The 14,967-nt window shown below is 38.5% G+C and overlaps 1 long non-coding RNA gene and 1 other non-coding gene across 2 annotated transcripts; both read left to right on the top strand.

The window, feature by feature from the left end:
• Positions 1-371: 371 nt before the first annotated feature.
• LOC128778351 (uncharacterized) lies at positions 372-6,591 on the top strand. The gene is made up of 3 exons (XR_008423950.1): positions 372-497; positions 4,532-4,643; positions 6,495-6,591. It is a non-coding gene; the product is annotated as an uncharacterized LOC128778351 (long non-coding RNA).
• Positions 6,592-9,004: 2,413 nt separating this feature from the next.
• LOC128778413 (U6 spliceosomal RNA) lies at positions 9,005-9,110 on the top strand. Its single transcript, XR_008424004.1, has one exon. It is a non-coding gene; the product is annotated as a U6 spliceosomal RNA (small nuclear RNA).
• The last annotated feature ends 5,857 nt before the right edge of the window (positions 9,111-14,967 follow it).

The following is a 14,967-nucleotide window of genomic DNA, read 5'->3' as shown; positions in this document are numbered from 1 at the left end:
TAGAGGAAACCATTCAAGACATGGGAGGGAAATCAGTGAATGCCAAAAAATTAAATTAAAACTTTGCCTCTGGGTTTTAGCTTTCTTTAGCAGGGACCCTATTCATTGATTGACCCTTTTTCTTCTATTATACAAATCTAGGATTTTTTCCAGCACTATAAATAATAGCAATTACATATTTTTTCTATTTAAATTTATGATTCAATTTCATCAGAAACTGCAGTGAAAGGTGGCCTTGAGGGATTCTTTTGAAAACACAGCTCTAACAGATTTTCTTCCTTATGGTCAGATTTGTTTCTAAATTACTGTCAGGTTTCCATTAACTACAGGTTTCCATTAACTACATTCTGTTTTCACTTCTTTGAAGATGTCCTGAGACAAAGTGACGTTAGAAAGACTTCTGAAAAACATACAACTGGTCTGATTTAACCTGAGTACTGACATGTTTCCTAGGATTTGCAAGCCACATGAAGAATTCTCCTATCATTGATTTAGAAGTAAATTATTTAATGTAGAGTATCTCATTCACAAAAAACAGTGTATATGCCTCAGCTTCATGCATACCAATACTGACTATATTCTGTTGGTATAATTACTTGTACATTGCATTGAATTATTCCAGAAAGGATTTGTGAAAGCACATAAAAATATAAAGTGGAAATTTGGAAAAATGTCCTTAGGGCAAAATCCACAGCCATTGGGTCCTCGTCTCTTGGATTGTGCTATTCCTTTAAGCCTTTACTAACAGCCACAAACCTCAGCAACATCCACCTCTCCCGTCTGAGCTTCCACCGTGCTCCTCAGGGTTATGAGCACACTCAGTTTTACTTCCATTTCCAGGGAGGCACATCAGGGCTGGGATCCAGGCTTCAGAGTGGCGTCCTGGGAAGCCAGCACATGCGTAGAACCCTCACAGCACGTCAGTAGGCTATCACCTCACCTCCTTGGCTAGTTTCCCCACTTGCCTCAATTTTCTTGCTTCTAAAATGGAGAAAATAATATTGTTCTGGTGTTGGGGTCCCTGGGTGGCTCAGTCCATTAACCATTGAACTCTTGATTTCAGCTCAGGTCATGATCTCAAGATAGTGAGATTGAGCCCCACCTCAGGCTCTGTGCTGACAGTGCGGAGCCTGCTTGGGAGTCTCTCGCCCCCTTTCTCTCTGTCCCTCCCCCCCAAAATAAATAAATAAACATTAAAATATATATATATATAATAAAATAAAATAAAAAATATATATATTATATATATTGTATATATACTGTAAATATATACGTATTTATATATATTTATAAACATTATATTTTTATATATAAACAATATATCTATAGGTAGATAGAGTTGTAGGAGTAAGGATCAGAAAAAATAGATGCAGCCCTTTGTATGCAGGAGGAAATTAATAAATGGCAGCTCTCATTATTAAATTCCTTTCAATGCCTGGTAAAAGTATTACACCAGGGGCGCCTGGGTGGCTCAGTCGGTTAAGCGTCCAACTTCGGCTCAGGTCATGATCTCGCGGTTCGTGAGGTCAAGCCCCGCGTCAGGCTCTGTGCTGATGGCTCAGAGCCCAGAGCCTGTTTCAGATTCTGTGTCTCCCTCTCTCTATGCCCCTCCCCAACTCATGTTCTGTCTCCCTCTGTCTCAAAAATAAATAAACATTAAAAAAAAATTTAGAGGGGTGCCTGGGTAGCTCAGTCGGTTAGGTGTCCGACTTCGGCCCAGGTCACGATCTCACAGTCCGTGAGTTCGAGCCCCGCGTCGGGCTCTGGGCTGATGGCTCAGAGCCTGGAGCCTGTTTCAGATTCTGTGTCTCCCTCTCTCTCTGACCCTCCCCCGTTCATGCTCTGTCTCTCTCTGTCTCAAAAATAAATAAACGTTAAAAAAAAAAATTAAAAAGAAAAAAGTACTACACCAAGTAAGTGTTCAATAAATGTTTATGGAATGAAGGAATTAATTCAAAACCCCAAATGGTGTGGCTTATGTGTAACTTGCTTAGAACTATCTATTGCCTCATCACAACAGACCTCACTTAATAATGTTTATTTGGTGACAGTGGCTTCCCTAGGGGGAAACGCTTTTGGCAATCACTGTGATATTGGCCCTGGATGTCCAACCTCAGATATTTCCTGGTAAGCTTGAGACAAGAGCTAGTTCAATATTCTTCCTTCTGCACAGTGGAGCAAAGAGAGCAGGCGCTGATGTTTGCCACCCACAGCTGCCCTTAACATCTAAAAGCCTCCAGAAATCCAGGCTGCCTCCAACCTCAGAGAACTAACAGGAACAAGGGAGACAGGGATACATCACAGAGTGATTTCTTTAAAAAGAGAAAAAAATTGAAGCAGCTGCTCAAAGGGGCAGGACTTTGAGGATGGGGAAGCAATAGAAAGATTATATGGAAGTACAAAGAGGATTGTGCTGCAAGGAACGTACTTATAGACTGTGTACATTATAATAAATAATGAGAAAAGAATAGAATGGTATCCTAATGTACTAAAAACCCAGGTAATAAAAGTATCAGGCCCAGGGCTTAATGCTCTTGTCCAATTCAGCAAACCTTTCAAAATCCCTATAGTGTATCAAGGATAATGGTGTTCTATAGCTTAAACCTATCATATCAGACAGTCATTTGTTTTATTTGGGGATATGATTTGACCCAAGTTATACTTAAATCTATGCACTAGCAATCACATTATAATGCCGAATATGCTATGTTTAGGAGAAACGTTATAAGGACAAAATTATATCAAATTTCAAAAACATAAATATAATTTTCCTGGTGTTATTACATTACAGTATCGAACAGTTTGTACTCTAAATTAACAAGCATTAACCTATTAGAATATAAACTGCATGAGGGCTGCGATTTTTTTCTTTAATCCCGCACCATTAATAAATCCAAAGAATACAAATTTCCCATAAAACAGAATTTAGAAGAGAAATAGTAAAGTAATGAAAGGAAAAAAGATAATTCAAAGAGAAATTCGCTCATAGATACAAACTCATATATATATAAACTTCTAAATTCATAATTTTCAGAACATTCAGATATGACCATATTGGATTTCTGAGTATACAAATAATCTTATAAGCTACAAATCCTAAATATCAATTTTAAGAGGTCTCAACACACTGATACACCAGCATCTCATCACTCGTGCTCAATTCTTGATTATTTTCTTGCCAGTGAGAAAAATGCAGTACCCTAAAAGAAATCAGCTCATTATCTTTTGTAATGCTATGAACAGGAATTTAAGGTCGATGAGGAACATTTCTGTCACACTAATGCTCAATGCTGTGAGATGCAATTTTTTATTTCTTTCCAGCAAGTACATTCCACTAGGTATTAAATCTTGGATAGCTGATACATAAGACTAAAATAGAATAGAATGCCATGAGGAAAACATCAGGAAAATTCTTGACATTTGCCCTCTCATACTTTTGGTGATCATGTTGTGACATCAAATTTCGCCCTGACACTAGTGGAGAAAATTGTTTCTTCAAGCTGACATTGTTACTTTTCAATTGTTGACAACTCCTTTGGCATTAAATGTTCTTCTTTCCTCTTCATCCATCCTACAAAAATATTCTCTTGTCAGCCCATATTCTCTTTTTCCTTTACTAACTGCCTGGGGGAAATAGTAAAGATTATTTTAAACAGAATCCATTGCGTTGCAGACTCTTGGAAGTCTCAAAGTATGACATGGAGAAGACTTTCTACGTGGGCACTTTCTCATATTCAAGTGTATATTACAGGTATGAATTGTCTCAAATTGCAAATCATTCATGTTGTAATAAATCATTATGGGGTTTTTTAAACCTCAGGTACAAATTTTTTAATTAATCACAACCTCAATTCCTGGCACATTCAATCTGGCACATATCGATCTGAAAGTTTCTTAATTTCTCTCCTTCATTGCTCTCTTCACATTCCTTTTACTCCATGGGATCATCTTTCTGTGTTTAATATATGCCATTGATACATCTATATTCTTGAAAAAGAGTGTTTCTCATGCATGCATGTGTTATTCCAAAATAGAAATTGTATTGTCCTATTTCTCATTTTCACAGAGAATGACATGGATAGATCTTAACTATTAGGTGAAAATTTTACATCCTTAATTTGTTTTGTTTAATTTTGTTTAATTTTTAAAACTGGTGATCTCTTTTTTTCCTAACTTTATTAAGGAATAATTCCCAAACGTAAGTGCACTTATTTACATTGTACAACGCCATAATGAGATAGACATATATATTGTGGAATAGTTACCAAGGTCAAGGTAATTAGTACATACATCACCTCATATAGTTAACTCTTTTTGTGTGTTTGGTGAGAATGCTTAAAATCTACTCTCAGCAAGTACTCAAGTATACAGTACTCTATTATTTTTTTTAAGTTTATTTATTTTGAAAGAGAGAGACATATGGTTTACAAATATTTTCTCCCCTTCCATAGGCTGCCTTTTCAATTTCCTGATGGTTTCTTCGGCTGTATAGAAGTTCTTTAGTTTAATGTGCCCCACTTGTTTCTTTCAGCTTTTGTCACCTGTGCTTTTGGTGTCTTATCCAAGGAATCATTACCAAGACCAATGTCAAAGAGCTTCTTCCCTGATTTTGTCTATAATTTTTATGATTTCAGGTCTTACATGTAAGTCTTTAATTCATTTCAACTTAATTTTTTGTGAGTGGTGTAAGATACAGGTTCAATTTCATTCCTTCGCATGTAGATATGCAGTTTTCCCAATATCATATTAAAGAGAGTACCCTTTCCCCATTGTGCATTCTTGTTGCCTTTGTCAAAGATTAGTTGACTATATATGCATGGGTCTTCTGGGCTCTCAGCTCCGACCACTGGTTTGTGTGCCTGTTCTTATACCAAAACCATACTGTTTTGACTATAGTTTTATAATATAGTTTGAAATCAGGAAGTGTGATACTTCAGCTTTGTTCTTCTTTCTCAGTGTTGTTTTGGCTACTTGGGGTCTTCTAGGGTTCCATAAACAGTTTAGGATAGTATTTGTTCTTTGAAAAATTCCATTGGAATTTTAATACGGATGGCATTGAATCTGTAGATTGCTTTCAGTAGTGTGAACATTTTAACAATATTCGTATAATCCAAGTGCATGGGGTATCTTTTCCATTTATTTGTGTCTTCTTCAATTTGTCTTATAGTTTTCAGTGCACAGGTCTTTCACTTGCCTGGTTAACTTTATTCCTAAGTATTTTATTGTTCTTTATGCCACCATAAATGGGATTCCTTTCTTTCTCTTTCAGATACTTCATTGTTAGCGTATAGATACCTATAACTGATTTTTATGTTGATTACATATCCTGCAACTTTACTGAATTCATTTGTTAGTTCTAATAGTTTTTTAGTGGAGTTCTCAGGGTTTTCTTTATATAGGATCATCTGATCTGCAAAAGAGATACTATTACTTCTTCCTTTCCAATTTAGATGTCTTTCATTTCTTTTCCTTGCCTAATTTCCATGGCTAGGACTTCCAATAAATAGAAGTGGTGAGAATGGACATCCTTTTACCTTTCCTAATCTTAAAGGAAAGGCTTTTCACATTGCACCATTGAGTATAATATTAGCTGTGGGTTTGTCATATAATAGCCCTTATTATGTCAGTGCAGTGACAGCTCCAGCCATGGGGAAGAAGCATAGCAGTGGGGACCAGTGGGGAGTCTGGGCAGCTCCATCAGATGGTTTCTGTATTGGTGAGGACTGCAGGTGTCCTCAATAGCAAAGGCTGCAAGGGCAGTGAGGCTTACTAGGGTTCTGCTCTCTTTTTCCTCCATGGAAAAAGGATCCCTCCAAGGGGATCCTTCTTGGAGCTGAGTTGTTTTGGACAGGGGGAGGGGATGGCACAGGTAAAATGTTTCCTACTCTTTTCTATGCAGCCATCCTCAGTTTCTTAGCTCTGCAGAGTTCTGCTGCTCCTTCATTGTAGTCCAGAGCTTCCCCAGAGCTGTTTTCACCAGTTTGTAGTTGTTTACTTACTGGGATTTTTGTTTGTTTTTGTGGGGGAGATGAGTGCCAAGATCTTCCAGCCAGCCATGGTGCTGAACTACATTATTACTTTTGAATGTTGCATAGTATTCCACAATATTTCACTTGTTCATCCTCCTAGCTTTCAACTAGTGTTAATTCTCTGCTGCCAGAAACTGCTCTGATGAAGATGGTCATCTGTGTCCCCTAGAGAGTTTCCCTAGGGCATTTGTTGCTGGGTCAGAGGTGTATGTGTTTGTATTTATTATGGCCAGATTACTCTGCAGTATGGCAGCATCAGTTTACGTCCCCACAAGCTCTACACGAGGGTTTCCTTTAGGAACGTCTTTAGAGCAAAACTTCCTAATGCCTGTTTAGTGTGTCTTCATTACCAAAAAAGAAGGCTGAACCAGTTTCCTCAGACCCTACATAACGGCAGAGTCTGTCTTCTAGATGAAAAGAGAATTTGAACAAATCCTAAACCTGACTTTTAATTGTCTGAATTAGATCACCTACCTCTTCCTGTCCAAACACCGTGGCCAAAGCAATCACATGTGAGAACTGAATAACTGATGGCCCCAAGTAAAACCCCAGTATTGTTACCAAAAGAGGGAGAAAGGATGTTGAATGACGAGAACAAGTGCTTACTAGAGCATATGTTCCTGAAACCACAGCCTTGTGGTTAGCAGGTATGACCCATCCACAACCCTAGCCCAAGCCACAACATCTCTGAGCAATATCCAAGATGGCTCAGGTTTCTTTCTGCATAAAAGACCACCTCAAAACTTAATGGCTTAAAACAGCACCCATTTATTTACTCGTGATCCTGTACGTGAGCTCAACTGGGTGGTTCTTCTGGTATTTTGTCTAGAATTACTCACGTGACTATAATCATCTGGCAGCTTATCTGGGGCTGGAAGATCCAAGAGGGCCTCACTCACATGCCTGGAGATCAACTGGGGCTGCCAGCTGGAATGTCTCCATTCTTATCCATGCAGCCTCTCTGACAAGATGGCCTGCATTTCTTACACAGAGCTGATAAAAGTAGGCAAGCCTCAGTGCAAGAGCACATATCAGGTCTCTGGCTTGACATTTGTTGATGTCTCACTGACCAAAGTGTGTCACATGGCCAAATCCAAAATCAACGTGGAAAGGCATCACATAGGGGGTAAGTACCAGATCCATGCTTTATTGGGAGCCATTAAAATTACAGTCTACTATCCTAGAGGACAGTTCCACAACATATTACACTAAACTTGTGTTTTCATGAGAGTCACCTAGAAAGAGGTGGGACTCACTGGCCAAAAACTGAAACCAAGAAAGACAAACCTAGAGAAATATTTGGCTCTTCTGGGGTGAGCCAGCCCAGGAGATTGAGGAAATGCTGACATAATGGGCTCTAAGACAACACCCCTACATGGAGACTGGGGAGAAGTTCAAAGTACAAAAGAGACAATGTGACTTCGAGCTTTGTAGCGCAAGGACATCTTCTGAACAGAGATTCTCAGCCATAGAAGCAATGTGTGGTAGAGAGGGCTAATTGTCCACCCAATACCCATTCTTCCCTTTGTGCTTATTAGCATAACCCCATTTTATTCAAGGCAACGACCTTCTCTAATGAAAAACTATATTGATCAGCCTCCCTCAAAACTAAGTATGGCAGTGTGAAACTAAATATGGCCAATCACACTCTGGGAAACAGTATGGAGTTTCCTCAAAAAGATAAAAATAGAACTACCCTACTATCCAGCAGTTGCACTATTAAGTATTCACCCAAAGGATACAAAAATACTGATTTGGAGGGATACATGCACCCCAATGTTTATAGCAGCATTATCTACAATAGCCAAATTATGGAAAGAGCCCAAATGCCCATCGACTGATGAATGGATTAAGAAGATGTGGTACATATAATGGAATATTACTCAGCCATCAAAAAGAATGAAATCTTGCCATTTGCAAGAATGTGGATGGAGCTAGAGAGCATTATGTTAAGTGATATAAGTCAGTCAGAGAAAGAGAAATACCATATCATTTCACTCATATGTGGAATTTAACTAACAAAACATATAAACATAGGGGAAAGAAAAAAGACGCAAACCAGAAAACAGACTTTTTTTTAATGTTTTTATTTGTTTTTGAGACAGAGAGAGACAGAGCATGAGCAGGGGAGGGGCAGAGAGAGAGGGAGACACAGAATCCGAAGCAGGCTCCAGGCTCTGAGCTGTCAGCACAGAGCCGGACGCGGGGCTCGAACTCATGGACTGTGAGATCATGACCTGAGCTGAAGTTGGACGCTTAACTGACTGAGCCACCCAGGCTCCCCAAAAACAGACTTTTAACTACAGAGAGCAAACTGAGAGTTACTGGAGGGGAGGTGGACAGATGGGTGGACTAAATGGGTAATGAATATTAAGGAAGGCACTTGTGATGAGCCCTGAGTGTTTTATTAAATGATGGATGAATCACTAAATTCTACACCTGAAACTAAGATTACACTGTAGGTTAATAAACTGTAATTTAAATAAAAACTTGAGGAGCGCCTGGGTGGCTGTTGGTTGAGCATCTGATTTTGCCTAGGGTCATGATCTCACAGTTCGTGAGTTCGAGCCACGCGTTGGGCTCACTGCTGTCAGTGCAGAACCGGCTTCCAATCCTCTGTCGCCATCTCTCTATACCCTTCCCCCATTCATGGTCTCTCTCTGTCTCTCGCTCTCTCTCTCTCAAAAAATAAATAAGCATTTTTTAAAGATAAAATTAAAAACCCAAAAGGATAAAAAATAATAAAATAATAATAAATATGACTAATCAAATGTAAGTGGAAATTAATTGTTGGGTAAAATTTCCAGGAAGACTCTTAAAGGGGGGGGGCATATGGAGCTCCTTGGTCTTTTCTCTTCTTCCTCCCTGGAATATGTACATGATGGCTGGAGTTCCAGCAGTAATATTAGACTGTGAAATGACCTTGGGAATGGAGTCCTTGTGCCAACGATGGTGGAGTAGAAAAATCAGTATCTGCACTCGCTTTGGCAGCACATATACTAAAATTTGAATGATACAAAGAAGATTAGTGTGGTCCCTGAACAAGGATGACACACAAATTTGTGAGCATTCCACATTTTTAGGTGATGTGGATTAAGGAGTACACTTGTGATGAGCACCGGGTGATTAAAATAGAAAATTAAAAAAAAAAAGATTTTAACAATGGTGGCTAGATATATGTCAATAAATGTTTAGGGGTGCCTGGGTGGCTCAGTTGGTTGGGTGTCTGACTTCGGCCCAGGTCATGATCTCCCGGTTCGTGGGTTCGAGCCCCACATTGGGCTCTGTGCTGACAGCTCAGAGCCTGGAGCCTGCTTTGAATTTTGTGTCTCCCTCTCTTTCTGCCCCTTCCCTACTCACACTCTGTCTCTCTCTGTCTCTCAAAAATAAATGGACATTGAAAAAAAAATTGTTAATAAAATAAATGTTTATAGTGATGACTGAAAAAAGAAAAGAAAAATCAATATCTGAGTCCTCAGTGACAGACTGGTAGGCTTCTTTTACAAGAATGAACAAACTATATTATTAAGCCATTCTTTGTTTGAGTTTTTGGCCAATACATCTGAACTTAATCCTAACTAGTACTACTCAAGGTAGATTGAGTAATTTATATTTTGTAAATTGGGCTATTTGTGGCTTCTTGAAATTTGGTGTTTATTTTCATTTTATTCTGTTTTACAGAAAGTCTTTAGAAGTTCTGTTCTTGTTCCAGTTGTACCCAGGAGCACAAGACAAGAGAATTTTGCCCAGACAGAGACTGTGTACAGGTGGGTGGTGGTAATAACAAAATGAGAAGACACATCAAGGTCATAATTAGAACTACAAATTGGCTTCCTTCATCACTTTTACACATTGATAAACTTAAACAGTAGAGGTTCTGAATTACTAAGAGAAGAGAATTATTCTTCATACATCCTAGAGAGCCATCAGATAAACCTTGAACATTCTTTAAAAGATAGAAAATATTTGGACACAGAAAAGAGAAGACAATGGACATTCCAAACAAGGGTAGTCTCATAAGCATGAACTCTGAGTCAGTGACAGTGTTCTGGATGGACTCAGAGGAATGGACTTGTTAGGGTGAAGGGTTCATCTGGAAAAATCATAGGACTATGGTTTGGAAAAAGAATAGAGAAAGGTTTTAATAACATTTTACAGCCTGATTATTTCTCCCCAAATCATCAAGCAGAGCCTGAGGATTTTCTAGGTAGGGGGATAATATGGTGAAACTAAAGATTTTAAAAGGTCAGTCTGGTCATGATATTAAAGATGGGTTTGGAACTGAAGGGAGTCTAGAGGTTAGAAGAGCCTTTGAGGGTTCTTATAATAATCCAGATGTGAAACAGTCTTTTCCTGGATGGACTAAATTGATAGCAACAGGAATGGAAAGGAAGAGGAAGAGGTCACTAAAAGCATATCGAAGGAAGTCATCAGGACAAGAGGACTTAAAAGTTTTAAGTAGCACTATCATGGTTATTAGGGAGCTTGTTTCTCTGAAAAACTAAGAAACTAAAAAAGTGTTACTGAGACCTATTCCAAAAAGCATTAAGGAAAAGTTTCTGAGTTTTTAGGTCAGATACCAAAGTCAAAGTATATCTGAAAATCAGAACAGTCAAACATAGTCAAAGAAAACAAAAATGTTCAACCTGAACAGTCCCATTATTAAGCTGTGTCACCCAGACCCATAGAACAATTATGGAACTGTATACCTTTTTGTAGATTTATAAACTTCTCTATAGGGCAATCCAAGTGAAATGGTTAAAACCATAAGCTTTTTTTATTATAATTTTTTATTAATGTTTATTTATTTTTGAGAGAGACAGAGAACATGAGCAGGGGAGGGGCAGAGAGAGGGAGACAGAGGATCTGAAGATGGCTCTGTGCTGACAGCAGAGAGTTTGATGCAGGGCTCGAACTCACAAACTGTGAGATCATGACCTGAGCTGAAGTCGGACATTCAACTGACTGAGCCACCCAGGTACCACAAAACTATAAGCTTTGCTAAATGCAGTTTGGTATTTTGGACTGGATCCTGAGATACAAAAAGGACATTAGTGGGAAAACTGGTGAAATCTGAAAAGTCTAGAGCTTAGTAAGTAGTAATGTACCAATATTAAACTCATAGTTTGAGCAAATGTACCATAGTTACATAGATGTTATTATTAGGGGAAACTGAGTATGTTAGCCCATTCAGGCTGCTGTAACAAAAATACCATAGACTGGGTGGCTTGAACAAAAACGTTTATTTCTCACAGTTCTGGAGGCTTGGAAGTCCAAGATCAAGGTGCTGGAAGAATCAGCGTCTGGTGATGGCCCACTTCCTGTTTCGTAGAGAGCCGATCTCTCACTGTGTTCTCAGATTGTGGAAGCGGTGAGGGAGCTCTCTGGGTTCTCTTTTACAAGGGCACTCATCCCATGCATTAGGGGTCCACCCTCATTACCTAATCACCTCCCAAGGGTCACACCTCCCAATATCATCATACTGGGGTTCAACGTATGAACTCTGGGACAGAACATTCAGTCCATAGCACTGGGAATACAGGAACTCTCTGTATATCTTTGTAACTTTTCTGTAAATCTAAAACTGTTCTAAAATAAAAAGCCAGAAACTTGAAGTCAATCAGACCTAGACTGAACTCCAGCTGAATGAATTTAGGCAATTTCCCTAAACCTCACTTTCCTCACAAATGAAAGAGGGCAACAATAGTACTGATCTCATGGTATTTAAGGACACAATACGGGTAAAATCCAAAGTGCCCTGCCTAGTACCCAGTAACACTCAGTTTTATTTGTTGTGGTATTGGTGAACTCTTTATTCAAAAGTGTTCCCAAATAACTCACAAAGTAATGGAAAGATCTAAAAACTTGCTGGTCAAAAAACAATTCAACCACAACACACCTACCAGAATGACCAAAATCTGAAACACTAACAACACCAAATACTGGTGAGGATGTGAAGAAACAGGAACGCTCGTTCATTGCTGATGGGAATGAAAAATGGTACAGTAGTTTGGCTTTTTCTTACAAAACTAAACATACTCTTACTATATGATCCAGCAGTCATGTTCCTTGGTTTTTACCCAAAGAAATTTAAAACTTATACCCATACAAAACATGCACATGGATGTTTATAGAAGCTTTATTCATAATTGCCAAAACTTGGAAGCAATCAAGATGTCCTTCAGTAGGTAAATGGATCAATCAACTGTGGCACATCAGACAATGGAATATTATTCAGCACTAAAATAAATGAGCTGTCAAGCCATGAAAAGACATGAAGGAACCTTAAATGCATATTACTAAGTGAAAGAAATCAATCTGCAAAGGCTGCATACTGTACGATTCCAACTATATGACATTCTGGAAAGACAAAGCTATGGAAATAGTAAAAGATCACTGGTTACCAGAGTTTGGGGAGTGGACAGAAATGAATACAAAGAACACAGAGCATGTGAAAATCATCTTTTTAATACCATAATGATGGATATGTGTCATTATACATTTGTCCAAACCCATAGAATGTACACCATGAATGAATCCTAATGTCAACCATGGGCTTTCAGTGATTATGATGTGTCAATGTAGGTTCATCATTTGTAACAAATGTACCATTCTGGTGTCAGCTATTGATAATTAGGAGGAAATTATACACATATGAAAGCAGAAGAATATGGGAAACCTCTATACCTTCCTCTTAATTTTGCTATGAACTTAAAACTGCCCTTAAAAAAGAAGTCTTTTTTTTTTTTTTTAATCTCTTGGATAAATACCTAGTAGTGCCATTGCTGGGTCGTATGGTAATTCTATTTTTAACTTTTTGAGGAACCTCCATACTATTTTCCATAGTCACTGCACCAGTTTGCATTCCCACCAACAGTGTAAGACGGTTCCCCTTTTTCCACATCCTCGCCAACATCTGTTGTTTCCTGTGTTAATTTTAGTCATTCTGACCGGTGTGAGGTGCTATCTTATTGTGGTTTTGATTTGTATTTCCCTGATGATGAGTGACGTTGAGCATCTTTTCATGTGTCTCTTGGACATCTGGATGTCTTCTTTGGAAAAATGTCTGTTTATATCTTCTGCCCATTTCTTAACTGCCCATTTCTTTTTATTTTTTTAAGTGTATTGGTTTTGAGAAAGAGAGAGAGAGCACATGCAGGGAGCGTAAGAGAGAAGTAGAGACAGAATCCCAAGCAGGCTCCACAACATCATCTCAGAGCCCCACGTGGGACTTAAACTCACAAACCGTGAGATCGTGACCTGAGCCGAGATCAAGAGTCGGACGCTTAACTGACTGTGCTACTCAGGTGCCCCTTAACTGCCCATTTCTTAACTGCCCTATTTTGGGTGTTGAGTTTTATAACTTCTTTATATATTTGGGATTCCAACTCTTTATCAGATATATCACTTGCAAATAATCTTCTCCCATTCCATAGGTTGCCTTTTAGTTTTGTTGATTGTTTCATTGGCTCTGAAGAAACTTATTATTTTGATGAAGTTCCAATAGTTTATATTTGCTTTTGTTTCCCTTGCCTCAGGAGACACATTTAGTAAGCAGTGTTGCTATGACCGATGTCAAAGAGGTATGGAAGTGTTGAATCATTAAATTCTATACCTGAAACTAATATTATACTATATGTTAACTAACTAAAATTTAAATAAAAACTTAAGAAAAAAATGAAGTATTTCTTTAAAGAAATGAAAAACATTCATATTTGATTTTTTATCAAGGTATAAATGACATACAATGTATTATTTCCAGGTGTACAACATAATGATTAGATATTTGCATACCCTGGGAAATGATCACCACCGTTAAGTGTAGATTACATCTGTCACCAAACATAGCTACAGAATTTTTTTCTTGTGATGAGAACTTTACTCTCTTAGCAACTTTCAAAAATGCAATAAAGTTATATTCACTATAGTCACCATGCTATACATTACAAGATTTGATTTTTTAATGAGATTGGATTTAATGTTGTAGGTACTGTGATGGTCACTTTTATGCATCAACTTGGTTGAGCTGTAGTCCTACAGTTATTTAATCAAACACTAATCTAGGCGTTTCTAGGTATTTTGTAGATAAAGTCCACAATCCTGTTGACTTTAACTGAAGGAAACTATAGATAACCTGGATAGGCCTGATTAAATCAGTTGAAACGCTTTTAAGAGTAGAACTGAGTCTTTCATGAGGAAGAAATTCCACCCGTGGATAGCAGATAAGGCTCTTACTCAAGAAATCTGACCTGCCTTTCCTGCAAACCTGCCTTATAAATTTTGGACTTGCCTTGCCACCCCACAATCACCTAAGCCAATTCTGTGGAATAAATCTTTTAATATATATCTCCCATTGGTTCTGTTTCTCTGGTTGAACCTAGACTGATACAGGTAACTTCACCTAAGATTCTGGATTCACGGTATGACACCTCAGGCAGCTTGGGTTTCTCCAATATTAACCTAAGGTGACCAATGTTAAACAAAGTTGAGGTGACAGAAATCCATTAATATAATGCAGAGGAATGCATTCTAGGTGGGTTTATCATGTTTCCCTCTTTCAGCTCACACCCAAAGCAGTATGGAGTAGAGCCCCCTTCTGACCAACTGATGAAGGGGCACAGGGCTGAAAATGGACTGCTGCCATGCTGTAGTCAATTCAGGGGCAGCCCTGAAACACAGCAGTGAAGGGAAGTATTCACAAGGAGCAGAGCTTTGGGCCGAACACTTAGTCATCCACTTCATGTGGAAAGAGCAGGGGCTCGAGGTAAGAGCATTCACAGACCATAAATGTATACCATTGTCCACCTCTGGTGAAATACAAACTGTTCTAATCCTCCTTTCAGGAATGGAAAGGAACACATTCATCAGTGTTCTTCAGTGTTCATTCACATCAGTGTTCATTAACCACTATCTGTGTGCCTAAGGCTTTGTGTACATG

The sequence above is a fragment of the Panthera pardus genome, unplaced genomic scaffold, assembly GCF_024362965.1.
Source record: "Panthera pardus isolate Hobbes unplaced genomic scaffold, ASM2436296v1 HiC_scaffold_2, whole genome shotgun sequence".
In the NCBI taxonomy this organism is placed as follows: Eukaryota; Metazoa; Chordata; class Mammalia; order Carnivora; family Felidae; genus Panthera; species Panthera pardus.
The sequence above is the reverse complement of the archived record's forward strand: the minus strand, read 5'-3'. Positions and strand labels throughout refer to the sequence as shown.